An 18,502-nucleotide genomic window follows, 5' to 3' on the forward strand; every position below is an offset into this window, starting at 1 on the left:
TAAAAAAAATTCAAGTTTAAAAAAAATTTAAAAAATAACCAGGTGTTCAGTCTTTATGAAATAATACATTTCCCCTGGTTTTAAAGAAGTGATAGCGATATTTGAATGTACAAATAAAACCTTTACCAATTATCAATTTTAGAAACAAAAGACAAAATTTACTTCAAATGCTGATCACCATTGACACCTTGAAGTTAAATTTCATAGTAGGAGGTCCAGGAGGACGCCTCTCAATCTTCTGTCTTTGGGGAGGTTTAAAATAGACCTTTCCTGTGTTGCTCTGGACAGTTCCCAGGGTGACCACCCGAACTCTGGCTCTTGCTTGGACGACTTTTGGGCCATCTGCCCAAATTCTGGCTCCTATGTGGACAGTTACTAGGCCATCCGTCCTAACTTGTGGACTATGGGTTTTTTCCTGGTTGCCCTTAGTCTTTTGTCAGGTTGTTTTTTTTTTTTTGTGTGTGTTCTGTTTTGGTTTAGTCCCTCCATCATAGTCCCTCTGTCCTTGTGTTTTTTTGTTTATGGGATGTCAGAACATTTCAGGGGTGGGGGGCATCCTGTCAGGATTTGGGTGTTTTTGAGTCGTGTTCTTCTATGTTTGATCTTCTTTTTTGATTTACTTTTCTTTTTTTTAAATATATAATATTGTATAATTTTGCTCCTTGTGTTCTCTGTGTTTTAGACTATTGTATTGTCTTGTTCCATGTGTTCCCTGTTCCACTATTGACCTACTCTTAGTTCAGTAGTTTTCTGGTCAAACCGCCACATCCACCTCACCTGTTCCTCATCATCTCCCAGATGTAGCTTATCTCCCACTCACTCATAATTATTTAAAGCCTGTCTTTTGACAGTCACTCCCTCCTGGTTCATTGTTGGTCTTATTCCATAGTCAGGTCCTCTCCTTGTGTCTCCTTGCAATCCTCTGTGTAAGTCTTTGTTATGTTTTTTTTTTATTATTTTGTTGGGTTCATCAGGTTTTATTGATAAATATAACTGAGTATCATCAGCATAACAATGAAAATTTAACCTATGCTGTGTAATAACTACCTAATGATAGCATATATAAAGAGTATTGGTCCAAGCACTGAACACGGACGAGCTCCATGGCAAACTTTGGTATAAGAAGAAGATTCATTATTAACATTTACAAACTGGAATCTATCAAATAAATATGATTTAAACAATTTTAGTGATGTTCGTGTAATTCCAAAGTCTTGTTCAAGAATATTGTGATCAACCGTATCTAATGCAGCACTGAGATCTAACAGGACAAGTATGGACACAAGTCCACTGTCTGAGGCCATTTACGCTTTACTTTATACATATCTTTTAACCCCCATATTAAAAATGTTATCAGGTCTGCTTTCCTCCACCTATGTAGTATCACTAAAATTAGAAACATCTTGTGTAAAAATGATGAAGAAAAACTGGTTGATGCATTTATCATTTCTAGGCTGGACTATTGTAATTCTTTATTATCTTGATGGCCAAAAAACTCTTTAAATGTCTTTAAGTTCATCCAAAATGCTGCTTCCAGAGTTCTGATGAGAGTTAGAAGAAATCATATTTCTCCAGTTTTTAGCTTCTCTCCATTGCCTCCCTGTCAAATTCAGAATAGAACCTTACTTCTAACATACAAAGCTCTCAACAACCAAGCTCTGTCTAATATAAAATATCTTATTGTTCCATATTTTTTACTAATTGGCTTTTTATAATGTATGTGAATGTTTCGTACAGTGTCCCGGGACAACTTTTGTTGTGACTTGGTGCTATATAAATAAACTGAATTTACCTGCTACTACTACTAACAATATATATATATATATATATATATATATATATATATATATATATATATATATATATATATATATAACAAAACAAAAACCTTAGAACATATTTTTTATTTTTGTCATTTTAAGTTTTATTGCTAATATTATATTCATTTTAATTCACATTTATTAAGTTACTTCCTTCAATAATTTTATTTATATACTTTTTAATTTCTTTGTTTAATTTGCTTTTGGATGTCTAATTCTTTAGGGTGAAAACATTGCTAGTAAAGGATTATTACACAGGCTTCTGCAGTACAATTACTACAACTAGTAGTTGTTGTTTTTTCTTTTTTACCAAAACACATTTATTTTTATTTATTTTCTGTTATTTGTATTTATATGTCTATTCAGTTTTGTGTTTAAGCACTCATTCATTACTTCCTATAGTCACTTCACAATATTTATTTATTTATTTTGCATGTGGTGCAAAATAAATGGTGCAGGTGTGAATGGTTGTTTGTCTCGTTTGTCTCTATGTGGCGATGTGATGGACTTGCTACCTGTCCAGGGTGTCCCCCGCCTCTCGCACAGTGACTGCTGGGGATAGGCACCAGCTCCCCGCGACCCGGAATGAAGAAGCGGGTAAAGAAAATGAATAGATAATAATAATAATAATAATAATAATAATAATAATAATAATAATAATAATAATAATAATAATAATAATAATGTCTGATTTGAAGGCTGACCCTTTCTAGAGTTTTACTCGTAAAAATGAAATAAATTCCTTTCTTGTTTCTGACCCTGCTACGCTTTCGGGTTGAGAAAAATGCCTCGTGTCATCTTTTCCCGTCACGTTCCGCTGTGAGGGGGGAGGAGGGGGGGGGGCTCTGCTCCGACTGGAGGAAGGGATTAGGGCGAAGAGTAGTGTGATTCTCCAAGCTCCGCTGCGCACATTTAGCAGTGTCCTCACGAGCTTCCCGCCGACAGCTACGCCCGGCAGCGCGCGTCTACGATGTTGTGAATGAGCGGACGAGGTGACGTCAGCGGCCGAATGTCAACAATGTAGCGGCTGAGAGGGGCGGTCCAGTCGGGTGGAACAAACAGCGGAGACGGAGCAGCACGCCGCGCGGGCTCACACAGCTCACACTTACACACGCACACAAGAGCGCGTGCGCGCACGGCACACTGTAGGACCACAGACGTTTTAATTTGTTGAGTAGCCTTATTATACGCGAAAAAAATAAAAAACAGGCCCAGGATTGTTGCAAGCTATACGGAACAGCGATGGAAGCGCGAGGCTTTGAGGAAACGACAAAGCGAATCATCATGTAAACAGAACTTCTCTGAAAACGGAACAAGAAGGGCAGGAAAACGAGTGAAATAGGAAGAGAAAAGGTACGCTGACATTTTGTCCTTCGGATTTTCTTCCTGTCGGCTCCGTGTTTGTCTGAAATGTAAGCCTCTGTTATTCGGCCAGCGACTTCTAAACTTGTGAGAGAGTCGAAGCTCCTGGTTCTGAGTTCTGATGGAGACACAACCCGCAGCGTGAATACCTGAAAGCTCAGTGTGCGGTGTGAGTCCTTTACGACTGTGTGTGTGTACGTGTGTGTGATGTGTAGGGATGTGAACACGGGTTCAGAAGTGAAACACAACTCTTAACCACATCCTGTCATGTTCTGACTCACAACCCCCCCCCCCCCCACACACACACACACACACACTCACACACACCACCACCTCCACCCCCAAGCCAAAACCTGATCCAGAGCCAGGGTTTTACAGCAGACTGCACAGTTAGCCACACGTAGCAACATCAGGTTTGGGTTCGGATCTGCTTAGGGATAATGGTGGAGCCGGTCTGAGACCACTCTGAAGGAGGAACAGTGACTTGGTCAGAAAACTGCTCGACCTGCTTTGTCATGTGAGAGGATGCCACGGGGGGGATGAGGGAAGGGGCGGGGGGTGTCTTAGTCAGGGCCCCGTCAGTCTCATTCTGCCGTGGAGGTGTTTAGACAGCCTAAATCTTTGAATTAGTACCATGTTAAACATGGCGTCAGTGTGTTGAAGGCACTGGGCTGGATGCGGAACACCTACAGCAGCAGTGTGATGTGTGATGCAGCATTCTGAGGATCGGTGACACCCCGCAGCCTCCTTTGTCTCTCAGAATGCTGATGCAACGCATGGGGTTAGGATCCCCTCCTCCCGCCGTTGTTCAGGTCTGCTGAACCTCCTGCTCCTGTTCTGCTGAATATGATGAGGTGTAAACGTGGTGATGATGATCATTAAAAAATTGCAGCTGACGTCAACATCTTCACAACACGTGCGTGGTGAAATACGCAGTTTCACGCACAGAGCCCTTTGTTCTGCACACTGCTCTCCCCTTGCTTCTATGTTTATTGTAAGAAAGAGATTTTTTTTTTTTTACCTGACTCAGCTGGCCTTGTGCAGCAGCTCTTACAGCTCATGCTTTCTGTCTTTTTTGTTTGTTTGTAATGCGTTTCTGTTCTGGTTGAATTAAACAAATTTTAAAACTTAGACATCAAGGCTTTTGCTCCTAAAAAAAACTGTCAATATTTTACTTTTAAATGTCACAATAAACTTAGGGGATATGAAAAAACAGACATCTATCTACCTGACTGTAAACTATTAATTGTAAAACAAAAACAGTACAGTACTGGCAACAAATGTCCAGTAGCTACTGTTTTCCATATCACAATAAATTACTATAAAACTAACTGCAGTACCATAATTTTTTTTTATAAATCTTACAGTATTGCCTTAAAACTAACTAAAACAGCACACTATTGTGATAAACTAACTACAAAAGCACACACCATAAAACTAATTACAGTTGTACAATATTACCGTAAAACTAACTACAGCAGCACATTAGAACCATAAAACTAAAAACAGTAGTATTAATTGCTACTGTTGAATAATATACAGTATAAAATTACTTTAAATGGTTACTGTCTAATCTCCAATCTACATTTTCTCCCAAAAATTCTTGAAAAAGTTGTTGCTACTCAGCATAATTTTATTTTATTTTCATGTAACTAATAACAATTCTTACAAACAATTCCAGTCTGCCCCCCATATCACCCCTATCCTGTAAAAGCTTCACTGGTTACCGGTCCAACTTCATAACAATTTCAAACTTCCTCTGTACTATTTCAAGCCATCCACAATTTTGCCCCTCCCTGTTCGTCTATGTCAATTTATTTATATAAACAACAAGGTTGACCAAAGTGTTTTACAACAGGAAAAAAAAACATCAATAAAATAAATTCAGAAAATCACACATAAAAACCAAAGGTACAATCAAATAGGCTAAAAACAAACTGAAACAAGGAAACACCACAACACAAAAGATCCGATGGAACTCAAAATGAAATCAAATTAATAACTAGTGTAAACTGTGTTTTCCTGCAGGATTAAAAAAAATTATATAAACTCGGCAGTACGAATATCAAAAGGTGGGTTTTTCCAGAGTCTGGGGGCCGCCACTGCAAAAGCCTGACCCCCTTTGCATTTTTTTTAGCCTTCTGCTGCACAAGAAGTTCAGTGAAATCACTGGGAACCAAACTACTACAAACTTTAAATAAAAAAATCTTAAAATCAATATGAAAATGAACAGGCAACCAATATGTAGTAAATCTGCTAAAACTGGGGTGATGTAGTCATGCCTTCTAATAGCTGTTAAAAGATGCACAGCAGCATTCTGAACTAACTGCAGGCGAAGGAGAGATGATTATTCAACGCTAAAGGCAAAATATGAAGAATTGCAGTTTCCCAATATAGAGGTGATGAAGGCATAGATAAGTGTTTTGAGGTATTTTGGAGGAACGTAAGATATTGCTTTGGTAATTTGACATGAGTGATAAAAATTGTTTTTTCACAAGAACTGTCTAAAACACTCCCAAGATTCCTGACAGTGGGGAAACAATTAGGAAGCATGGGGCCAAAGGATATCAGTTCACTCATTAAGAGGGTGAGGATTTCCAAATAATTCTTGAGGTACACCACAACAAATAGGTGCTGAGAAAGAGGAGTATTCTTCCATAGATACAGAAAAAGACCTGTCAGACAAATAAGATCTAAACCACAGTAGAACTGAGCCTTTAAGACCGACATAATATTCAAGTCTTGATAAAAGTATATTGTGATCAACCGTATCAAAGGCAGTGGTTAAATCTAATAGAACTAAAACAGAGTTTAAACCTAAGTCAGCAGTTAAAAGAAGATCTTTAAAAACTTTTAAAAGTGCTGTCTCTGTGCTATGATGGGATTTAAAAGCAGACTGGAACTCTTCACATCTGAAATTGATTGAAGAACGCTTTTTTTTTAAATTTTGAGCATAGAAGGTAATTTAGGTATTTTCCTATAGTTAGAAAGAACATTATGGTCAAGTTGTTTGTCTGCCTCATTTCAGTCCCTCAGATCTGCCTCCTCTCTTTACCTCACTGTTCCTTTCGCCCGCCTTAGTGCTATGTGGAGCAGAGCATTCAGCAGCTCTATTCCCTGGCTCTGGAGTTCACTGCCCCCAGAAATCAAAAACTTCGACTCTTTCCTTCTTTTTAAGGTCAGACTCAAAAATCATCTGTTCAGGATTGCTTATCCCAGTGCTTTGTTCTTATGCTGCTACATTCTTTGGTATTTTGATGCTTTTATATGTATGTTTTAGTGTTGTTTGTACCCACTGTTCGATGTCCTTGAGTGTCAGAAAGGTGCTTTCAGATAAAACGTGTTATTATTGTATTACAGCTTACTGCATTTATTACAGTAAACAATCAAGAACAAGCAAGAGCCTAACAAAACATTTATTGTACAATTTCCATACATATTGCATTAAAACACAAATACAAAGGGCTCGTTTTAAAAGTTAAATATTTTACTTAGACAGGTACTTATCAATGTATGTATCAAATAGGCTCCTCTGAAAACACATTGAGGTTTTAGCAAATTTATAATATATTTTTTTAAAAATCAACTAACTTGAGTCTATATACAGTATAACTGCATTATAAAAATCTGTTTAGTTTTAGGCACATCGCACATATGTTGTAAAACTTTGTAAAATCTTGTGAAATACACAAAATAATCCGTACAAAAGAGTTTCTTACAGATTTTTACATACTCATGGCAACATTTGAGAGTGTGTGAGTGGGCCAGGAAAGAATGAGGCGATTTGAGTAGGGTGGTGCCAGCATCATGTGATCGCAGTACTCATGATAATTCTGCTATGGAGAAAATATAAATGAATTTTTGAAATGCAAAGTCATATTTAAAATACTAAAAGCATCAAAAGCCTTTTTTGTCCTGAAAAACTGTTCAATGTAATCTTTTATTTCTCAGCCTTTGTTGAAAGTAGAAAATAAAATATAAACAACTGAGATGTTACACTTTCTGTTTTCATAGAAAATTAGTGCCTTTAATTATGTTTATCAATCTGTTTTCCAAAAAATATTCTAAAAGTTATTGTGTCTTGAAAATGTTGTTCAACGTGTTTCTGCTTCAGTTTTAAAAGTAAAAGCATATAGAGCAAGTCATGACCCATCACTCTCTAAAACCAGGATCTGTTTACATATGAAAAACCCAGAAATGCAGCAAAGTGGTCAGTTTCAGCTCATTCGAAAGTTATCATGAGATCATATCTTAACATAAGTTGGTAAATCCAACATAACTGCCTACTGTGTATCTCAGGACTATTTCAGGCTCAACAAAACAAATCAGTACCTCAAAATGAAAAATAAAATCCTGTTCCCACAGCTTTTCCACGTCAGCACAAAGGCATGTCTGACTGGGCTTCAACCAGCATGAGGCGTAGATGGAGCAAAACTGACTCAGATCCTCCACTCTACACCATCAGCTATTGTTTTCGTTTTTCTCACTCTGTCAAGTCATAACTGTTCATTCTTCTTCTGCTGCCATTCTCAGAAATGTCTTCCCTGCTGTTATTTCTGGTGCATCAGAATATTCCAGTGGACTCAGTTTTCATCAGTTTGACATACACCAGGAAGCTATTAAAGTCTACAACTCCACACACTCCCATTTTTAATTAAGAAAGCTCCCTGGACACAAAGTGAAACATCTTCAACTACAGAATACAAGACCATGTTTTGAATGACTGAGAATCTACAGAAGCATACATGCAATATTATATATCAATAAAAAACAAAGTTTTGAATTTAATATTGCACAACTAGATTACCCTAGATTGAATATTTTGCTTCAAAAGAAAACTCTTCTATGCCTGTAAACACACCAACCTAAAAATTGTGAATTTCTCTGTAACTGGGAGGTGGAAGAAACCCTAACCTGTGCTATGGGAGTTTGAACAGTTTCAGATACAGTATGTGTTTATCTCACACTCATGTTGTGAGTGTGGGTTTTCATTTCAGTAGAGGGCGTAGACCAGAAGGTGTGGGGGGTCTGGACCTCCTAATTTTGGAAAAACAGAGATTGTTCCCCTCACTAAATGATTTGAGGAAACTATACTTTTAAGCAATATAAAAAACAGAAACCATCTCCACCATTTTTTTAGGCAAAAACAATGCCAATATGCCTTTAAAAATTATGTTTCCCTCCTTATCATTCTAACAGTGGTTCGGTCCATTGAATCGTTAACACATAGGAGGTTTGCCTGAGGACTGTAGTGGTGGTCATATAGCTAGATTTATACTTGATGCATTGAACATTGCACGAGGGGGCACAACAGTGACACAATTGCACTGCCCCTACACACTGGCCCTGCATGGTGTTGCAGTGTGTGGTCATGCACCTCCCACTTTTTGTAACTTGGTGCGGACTGTGTGCGCCATTCTCCATTCAAAATGAACGATTTCAAAGGTGCTCTCGTGGAGCTGGTTTGCCTGTACTGGCATTTAAATTGGCCCTCCATGAGAGATCCAAGAGATAATTAAATGGCTAAAATTCATTGAAGGAGATTGCTGCTGCAATCGGTAAAGAGGAGTGTTTAAAGATTACAGAGGTAAAAAGTATTGATCCTATGATGGGCAAGTCACAACCAATAAAGTGATCCAATATAGCCTTCAGTGGATCATTTTATTGTCAGTGAGAATACCATGAATGAGGCATTATTTATATTATGGTAAAAAATACAATACAGCTATCTATCTTTGTAATGTTATATATGTACTCAACATGAAAAAAATGTAAAAAAGACAAAGGTCATGCTTTTTAAATCCAGTGGCCCTAGCTGTGTCCTTTCCTTTGACTTTTTCTTTTTGGCCCCGCATGAAAAATCCAGCATCACTTATTTAGGTGTAAAAATGGACCCCAGCCTAAAACCTGACTTGCATGTCAATGCTGTGGTTAAGTCCTTGTTCTTCCAGTCGAGGCCTCTTGTCAAGACAACAACTGGAGACTGATCCATACATTTATCATGTCACGTCTGGATTATTGTAACTCTCCTTTGATTGGCATTAGCCAGACCTCCCTCTCTCGTCTACAGCTGGTACAGAATGCTGCTGCACGGTTTTTAACTGGTATGAACAAACCAGAGCACCCAACTCTGGTTTTAGCCTCCTTTTACTGGCGTCTATGGATGAGAATCTGTTACTATATCAGGATTCCATTCGATTTTGATTTTGGGGGCCACTATTTAATACAAAATCGATTTTCCACTCAAAACAATTTCTGATTCATAATGATTCAATTTATAATGATTTCTGCTTCTATCTTTAGGTGTGCAAAGAATCCACATGATCTACTCCAGTCTGCCTTTGCAAGAAAGAATGAAAAATAGAAACATTAAAGTGTGTTTTTCACATTTATTAAGGGTTAAACATTATTCCATAACAGATGGAATTGTTGCGTAAAAGTAATATTACATATTGCTTAAGTACCAAAAATAAAATTTCATCTTTATAAAAAAATAGTACAAGCAAACATTCTGCTTTTTAAATTGTAAAGAAAGTGCCTTTTCCAAAAACAGTGTGTGGACCACAACTGCTACTTTAAGTAGCTAGCTTCAGAACAATAAAATGCTACAGCTGAATAAAATGCACTTTTTTATCACAGGAAAGTTGCAGTACCAAATATACAGTGTGGAACAATACTGTTGCACAAACAAACAAAAAAATATTTTTCAGTAGCTTAAAGAATTACAGGTAAAAATAAAAGTTATTTTTAACTGAAAAATAGCACCAGTAAGCTAGCTGCCTCTAAATGTTTAATAAAATTGTCTCTTGCCACAATAGAACTGTCCACAACTATGCAACTAATTAAATGATTTTTAACAAATCATGAAAGAAAAATGGACATGAATTTTGTTCAAGACTACTGTCCATTTGTAGGTGCAACATTCCCATTCTTTTGTAGGAAAAGAAGCTGATCCACATATTCTGGAGTGCTGACAGGTTTATGGACAACACCAACCTCAGTAAATGTCTTGCCAAATAGAGTAAGCAGTTCAGAGGTCTTTTTTTTGGAGCAGGGTCTTTTTCTGGGTCTGGTTGTGGTGTCTCAGACCTGTCCTTAGCCTCCTGGGTTCCCATGACTCTAAAGAAATAAAAATATAAATCAACAATCACATCAGTCATTATGTACAATATAAGCACACTAGTCTCTCATTTCATGGTAGAATAATAAAAAAAAAAATCCATACATATAACCATGCAAGTGTATGAGATGGCATCACTTAACTTGGATATAATTTACCATCCAACGTGTATAAATGTGTGACACAGTTTTTAGAAAGATATTGTTCAAGAACAGGTAATTTATCTGGAGTGCTGCAGCCTCTGCCACTATGTTGGCATGGACTTCGAGTTGGTCTCTCTTGGTGAGGAAAGGCAGGGCCTTGAATCTGGGGTCCAAAAAGAAAGCAGTGTAAAGCATGTGCTTATCCTGTGCACACCTGTATCTTTTTTACCAGGTCTTCATGGATTGCCAGTTTGATTTCCCGAAGAACTGGTGTGTCACCAGCAGCACCAGCTGCCTCTGTGCCGTGCAGCAGCTGAGCATGCAAAGGAGCAATAACGGAGAGTATAGGTTTAGAATCCTCTGACATGATGTGGGTTGCATCTTTCATTGGTTTCAGCACCAATGCTATTTCCTCAGCAGTGCAGATGTCCATGTCGCTGATTGTGCAGATGTCGCTTCCACATCTTCTCTCCTGTGGAGAGAGGAGCGTGGCATAAATAGCAGGCTGCTGCTCCAGGAATTGCTCGATCATGTCCAGCGCGCTGTTCCATCGTTTGTGCACTGTTAACTGAGTTTCTGTTTCTCCTGCAGTTCATGATTTGTGACAGTGCTGGGGTGGAAGAAACCAGTGATTTGCCTGATCTTCCCTAGCAGTTTTGACACCGTTGTTAGCTTCAGAGTTGAGAGTATGGGCGAAACATGATATGTATACCAAGTTATCAATCGGTGTAGCAGCAAGCATGTTGGCAGCATCATCAGTCACAATCACCAGATCTGTAACAGTCAGCTCTTATTCATCAGCAACGGTGTGAAACATCGCATTGATATTGATGGCCGTGTGGCTTTTGTGCATTACACGAGTTTGCAAAACACAGGATTCAAGCAGCCATGTATCAGTCATATAGTGAGCGGGAAATGTCACAAAAGATTGGGTTGCTCTCGATGTCCATGCATCACATGATAGTGCCACTCGGGTGGTTTTGGTTAAGGCACTGGCGACCTTTCTTTTGGTCTCTTGGTAAAGCTGTGGCACAGCCGTCTCAGTGAAAAACTTATGGGATGGTATAACTTACCTTGGCTCTGCTGTCTGCAACATGTAGATGAACCCCATGTTCTTCAACACACTGTAAGGCCGTAAGTCTTCAGCAATGAAGCAGGTGATAGACCTGGTAAATTTTTTTGCCCGCTCAGAGTTTTGTGGACAGTTTGGCGAAGCACTGCAGTGTGTGTTGGTCTGCTGCTGGTGGCGGAATCTGCTCCGAGACCTTTCACTCTGGGTGATGTCTGGTATTGTGAGCCTGCACATTTGTGGTGTTCCCAAAGTGCTTGATCTTGATTTTGCAAGCCTTGCACACAGTTAAGCTCATATCAAGCTCGGTCTTCCCAGGAATTCTGTCGAGTCCATATCTTTGCCTTTAATGTTGACGGGACCGGTTGAATCTCACTTCCCTGCACTCTTCAATTGTTTCCTGTTTGTTCCGGTGGTTCTTCTTCTTTTGTTTAATGGCGGTTGGTAAAGAACATTCCGGTGTGCATTACCACCACCTACCGTTGTGGTGGTTTCCACGCAAGCATATGTATCAAAACCAGTTGTGCAATGATGTCAGGTGTCTTGCATAATTACAAAATGGACGCCGACAGCCAGTGTTTTTTATTTATTTATTTTTTTAATCGATTTTTGGGACATTTTATATCAATTCTGAATTGTAGTAAATGAGAATCGCGATTCTTATGTGAATCAATTTTTTAGCACACCCATACTGGCTTCTTTTCAGTTTCAAATCCATTTTAAAATTCTTTTATTTGTTTTTTAAGTCTCTGTATGGTTTTGCCCCTATCTTATTTGTCTGAACTGCTTCACCCTTCGGATCAGCTGACCAGATGCTTGACTGTCTCAAAGACATTTTATAAATCCAGAGGAGACCGAGCCTTTCCAGTTCTGGCTCGTAAAGCATGAAATGAGTTTACACTGCAGGTCAAGCAGGCTTTATCTCTAGCAGTTTTTAAAACTTGTTTAAAAACACATTTTTTCTACTTGGCTTTTAATTCAGAATCAGTTATTGTATGTGTCTTAATCTTTTACCCTCTTACCCTGTACTATTTTAAAAGTTTCTGTAGCTCCTTTATATTACCTTATAGCTGTTTTGTTGTTTTATTGCTGTTCTCTCTTACATTGTTTTTGTGCAGCACTTTGGTCAGCTGTTATGTTGTTTTTTAAGTGCTTGGCAAATAAAGCACCTAAAAACCAAGAAGTAAATAAATCAATGAAAGTCAAACTGAATGCTTTCAGTTTAAACATCCTCTCTGTATCATAGTCATAAACTCAACAGTTCTACCTCCTGAATACGTGTGGTACTGTGCACAGGCATTTTTGGTGTATGACGTAAACCTTTTGTTCTTGTTTTTACTACATTTCCACTGGTTATGTAGTGTACTGCCATCTGTCTTTTTGAAGAATATTGCACCAATGTATGCGCCAAGTATAAACGCCTACACTGTTTGCTCAGGTTCCTGCTCCGTCAACAGAGTTCTGCGTGACACTCTGAAGTGTGACTATAACTAAGCCTTCACATGAATAAATGGTTTTCAGTAGGCAGTTTTTGTAAGGCTGCCTCTTTAGTACAGTGGTGAGTGTCTCTGCCTGTCATGTGGGCGACCCAGGTTTAAACCCCCAACCCGCAGAGTCATTAACGTTTTTATTCAATGTATCCCCAAGACATCAACTTAATTTGGTGGTTCATCATTTTATTTTTCTGCTACTAGCATAAATAACTTGCTCCCAGTAAGTAGTCATTTTGCAAATGTTCACTTTAAACAAATGACATGTTGCACGTTTTACATATTTCCACCAATCAATAAAATGGAAAACATGAACATTTGGAACAAGACCACATTTTGTTCACTTCATCACCTCACGGTTGAACCTTCTGTGTGAAAGCCCAGTCCTGTTCTTAAAACAGTAGCTATCCACACAAATTGTACAACGTCTGTGAAGAAAAAGTAGGATATAATATGTTGCTTAGTATTTCGTTATTTTGTTGTTTTTTTTGTGCCTTTTTTCTTCCTCCCACAGATCAAAGTTGTGTCTTGTGAAAACAGTCAGTTCTAATCAAAGAAACACACACGGAACAGGAGTATTTTTAATTTGAGCTTTGTTAAATAAAACAGACAAGACAGGTAGACAGTTTTCTGTATTCCTAATTTAATTATACTTAATAATTTTACATTAATACTCCAAATTAATAAAATGAGGGGGGGGAAAAAAACTCTATAAATATTTTTTTCAACTACAAAACTGAACAAGTGGTGTGTAAATATACAGGGGTTGGACAATGAAACTGAAACACCTGTCATTTTAGTGTGGGAGGTTTCATGGCTAAATTGGACCAGCCGGATGGCCAATCTTCATTAATTGCACCAGTAAGAGCAGTGTGTGAAGGTTCAATTAGCAGGGTAAAAGCACAGTTTTGCTCAAAATATTGCAATGCACACAACATTATGGGTGACATACCAGAGTTCAAAAGAGGACAAATTGTTGGTGCACGTTTTGCATCTGTGACCAAGACAGCAAATCATTGTGATGTATCAAGAGCCACAGTATCCAGGGTAATGTCAGCATACCACCAAAAAGGACGAACCACATCCAACAGGATTAACTGTGGACGCAAGAGGAAGCTGTCTGAAAGGGATGTTCCAGGTGTTTCAGTATCAATGTCTAACCCCTGTATATTCACCACTTTTGCTTTAAAGTCCCAACTATTTTGTTGATATATTATTTAAAACAGAGAATAAGTGTATGTTGACCCTATGACCCAAAAACACACAAGCACCATGAGTTTTAAAAAAATAGCTTGGATGGAGAAATAATCAATAGAGTTTTACAAAACAGTATGAAGAAATACATTCAGTGCATTTCTGCAACTAGTCCATCTAGCCTTGAATGGTAATGAATGCTTAATTTTTATTTCATTTTACAACAGTACATTTGACTGTATCTCAAGCGTCCCCCCAAAAAAATTTGCGTTCAATAAATCTCCCTGTTTACTGTCCCCTCCAATAATGGAATGGCATTTTCACCCTTGGTAGAGAGCACCAGTCATTTTGTCCCCACCCCACAAAATCTACATACCTCCTTTAATGCCCTGTAGGATGATGTAACAAAGCAGCATTTAGTGAAGCCTGGTGGAAGGGATTTCATTCAGTGGATTCCTCAGATGAGATCATTGTTTCACTGAAAGAGAGAAGGGAGAATAGAGGGACGGTTCCTGATGACAGGATTTTGTTGTCCACTGGCCAATGCTGTTCAGTGACCTCTCTGTGCTCAGAGGAGACATCAGCTGAGTCACAGGTTAGAGTTTATCCTGACATTTCTATTAGTTCCACTGCATAACAATTGAAGCACCCGTATTACTATCCTATTGAAATTTTTTGTCCTGTATTTCGTCACGCAGCTTTGAAATAAAACATGCAAACTATAAATTACTCCCACAACTATTTTTGGTACATATACAAATTATACATAAAAATGTGGGCATTTATGTCTTTTTTCACCCAGTTTGTCTCTCACTGCTATAGGTCTTATGGTTTTCTCTCAAATCCTCCCAGAGTTCAGAGAGTTCACAGCCAGGTTTTTGCAAATTCAGTTATAATTTAGCTCAAATTATTCTCTTCCAAACAAGAAGGGAATGGTCTTTTTTAACTTGTCGTATCTCCTACATCAAACACTGTAAAAATATTTTTTTAAAAATCACGTGTGATCATCAGTATTCTGTTGCTCAGAATTTTTAAGATCCGACTTACAGTTTTCACACAGTGACTGTTTGTTGGTTACTTTTCAGTCTGTTTCTGTCTGCCTCTCATTAACCTGGCAGTCAGGGAAATAAAGACAGGTCTGTGGTTACCATGGTGACCATAATGAGCCACTGGCAGCAGCTTTAACATTTCTTTTCATCGTAGTTCTTTTTACTTCTTCCACACATCAAAATGTTGGTAATTTCATAAATGTTCTAGGTACATCTGATTTTCTTTATTAAAATGGTTACTTGTGTACTTGAGTATCTGCTGTAGAAACCAACTGTAAGACTTCATAGTAAACCAAATAAATCATATCACTGAGTCTGTTGATGCAATGGAGTGTAAAACAACAAAACACGTTGAGCGTGTGGTTTGGTAAAGAAGTGCAGCTGCGAAGGAGGAGATGAGGGTTTGTAGGTGGGGAGGGCATCCTGTGAGACCAGTGCAGGTGGTTGGTGGTGGTGGTGGTGGTGGTGGTGGTGGGAGGGATTGGGGAGGTTGTGGGCGTGGAAGAACAGTAATGAGCCCACTTCCTGCACTGAGCCCCCATGCAGCACTATAAACCAATAAGCTTACAAAGAGATCAGCAGGATTTGCTGGCTGTGGTTTCCTTGGGTGGAGATTGTGCCTCTGCAGTTTACCAGTTTTCACTGAGCACAACTTTCATTTATGGTTTTATTTTAATTGGGACACAGATAAAAAGTGCAAAAAATATATATAAAAAAGAAATGGCTATGAAATAAAGCACAAACCTAAGAAGGTGACATTTCTCCCAGTGGGTTTTTATTTGTTACTCCCAGACATGGAATGAAGGTATTCAGATTTATATACTGACTTTAATTCATCAGTAAATTTTTCAGCTACTGATGTTCTCTTGTATATGTATGTTCATTTATGTGAGTGCCCTTGAAATGAACCTTTAGCCAAGGTACCATGTAAATATCACACACATGTACTTCAGGTGGTCTTGTGTGAATCTGTACTATAATGTCTGATTTACAGATTAAATTCCAAATTGTGCATAAGAATTGAAGCCCCCTTATTACTCTTGGTTTCAAAATTTTTGGGTTCAATGGGATTTTGGTGAAACACATGAATAAAAGCCAGCCCTCTTTAGAACTCAATAGCTCAGACAGACTTCACAGTAGGACCATCATTCAAACTTTAACGCAAAGTGCAGAATACATAGTCTTATTTCCATAGATTGTTATAGTTTCTCTTCAAAACAGGTTGTGAAGGCTCTTTTTATTTTTTTTATATCTCCTACATAAAACACTGTTTAATGTAAACACAAAAATTCACATGTGACCATCAGTCTTCTGTTGCTCATGGTTCAAGAATTTTTGAGATCTCACTATTGTGGTGATTTGGCTTTTCTCTGGGTTTTGTTTGTTTTATTTTTTATTCTTTGGTTTGGGTGTTTGTTTTGTTTCGATTCTGTTGTATTTGCTTTTTGTTTTGTCTCATGTTCATGTTTCATTTCACTCACTTGCCTGTTAGCCACGCCCATCTACACCTGTCCCTACTCTGTAATCATTCCACCTGTTCCCACTCACCTCGTTATCCTCAGTACTCAAATACCCGGTCATTTCTCCCACTAGTCGCTGGTTCATTGTCTGTGTTTGTTGTTTGCTGCTGTGCTCCTTACTTTGGCTCCTTGTTGTTCTGCCCAACTGTGTTTGGATTTTTTCTTCTTTTAAGTTGCTGCCTCGTCAGCTTTGTTTTGTTTTTATTACTTAATAAATTCAGTTTCTTTTGAAAATGAGTCTGCGCTCAGGGTTCGTCTCCGTCACCACCGTCCATGACAACTATTATCAACTATTTTTATTTTGAATAATGATAAATTTGTCAGTTAACGATTTATTCTTAACTAGTTTTCCCCAAAGCATTTTTTAAGTTTTACTCTAACAGTTGTTTTTGGCATTTACATTTTATGACAAAATAAAATGTATCCAGAGACTTGCAATTTAAAGTATAAAATATAAATTTAAAGTTCCAACTCCAGCATGAAAAAAAAAAACAATTAAAATGAAGCTCTGATTATTTAGGTATTTAAAAATAAAAAAATCTTGAATATTCAGCACGTATTGGTAAGAAATGCAGTAAACTGGAGAGAAGTCATTTTTTGCAGAAATTTTAGAGACATTGAAACATATATAACACAACTATTTCAAATGGAATAATGCATTATCTTTGAACTTGTGTGATTTAAATGTTATTTATTTAGCTAATATTATTTATAAACTGTGCTTAAAATGGACAGAACTAAGGTAAAAAAAAGGAGTGTCAGACTGTCTTCCTTTGTTGAGATCTGTTTGCCTACCTAAGTGTAGTTGATTTCCAGCTATAGGTAGGTGTTTCTCCTGCTACAAAGCACAAACAGGAGACAAGAAGAGACTGGGATATTTTCAGTTAGCATTTTACTTAAAATACTGTTGCTTAAAACAACAGAGAATAAGAGGAAAACAGATGTTACGGAAAGTACATGTTGTGTGCGGGTGAGTGAGAGGTGTAGCAGCGTTCCTCCGGTTAGAAAGGGGGCGCTGTGTGAGGCGTGATTTGGCATGTGCGGGGGGAAGAGCTAGAAGAAGAAAAAAACGGCGAATGGCGGTGAGAGTGTGAGTGCGGCGACCGGGGCAGTGGCGTACAGTTTATTGCCGAACCAAAAATAAACTTAAGCTCTCCTGAAAACCACCTTGGTGCTACCGTGTGGTTCGTCTGACACTGGGGAGTTAACTCCGAAGTATTGCTACTTCGGCCCTGGAGGAAGCGTCCCTTCCCCCCCTGCGTCTTCCGGACCACGGTTGGAGGACAGGGCAGGAAAAGTTAACACTGGCGACCACGAAGGGACCTCTTTGCTGTGAAAGACTAGTGGTGAGCACTGCGAAAGGAGAGATAACAGCGGCTCGCGATAAAGCCGAAGGACTGCTAACTAGCCCACTGCTAAGTGCCCGCAAGATGGACGCCGCCGCCCGCCAACCCTGTGAAAACTATGGCTTTGAAACAGACTATTCCAACCCGTTTATGACATTGGACATGTCCTCAGAGGGTGCAGAATGTAGGAAAGCTACCGAAGATGTGACTGTGGGGAAATGTGGACATTACAACCCTTTTCTGTGTGATGAAAGCTGTGTTAGCTCATACGCTAAAGGAGGGGACATGTTTGCGCCGCACCGCGGCCCCGCTCAGCTACTGGTTAGCTCCACGAACCCGTTCATTGATGCCGAGAGTCAAGTTTATGCCTATGGGGGGAATACAGACAA

At 38.5% G+C, this 18,502-nt stretch overlaps 1 protein-coding gene across 1 annotated transcript in view; it reads left to right on the top strand.

Annotated features, from left to right (window-relative positions):
• The first annotated feature begins 2,733 nt into the window (after positions 1–2,733).
• Positions 2,734–18,502, top strand: part of bach2b (BTB and CNC homology 1, basic leucine zipper transcription factor 2b) — a 155,895-nt gene continuing 140,126 nt past the window's right edge. The window contains exon 1 of the mRNA XM_037980664.1: positions 2,734–3,173. The gene's annotated coding sequence lies outside the window, so the exon portion shown is untranslated. The remainder of the gene's footprint in view (positions 3,174–18,502) is intronic.

This window comes from Kryptolebias marmoratus, linkage group LG17 (assembly GCF_001649575.2).
Source record: "Kryptolebias marmoratus isolate JLee-2015 linkage group LG17, ASM164957v2, whole genome shotgun sequence".
In the NCBI taxonomy this organism is placed as follows: Eukaryota; Metazoa; Chordata; class Actinopteri; order Cyprinodontiformes; family Rivulidae; genus Kryptolebias; species Kryptolebias marmoratus.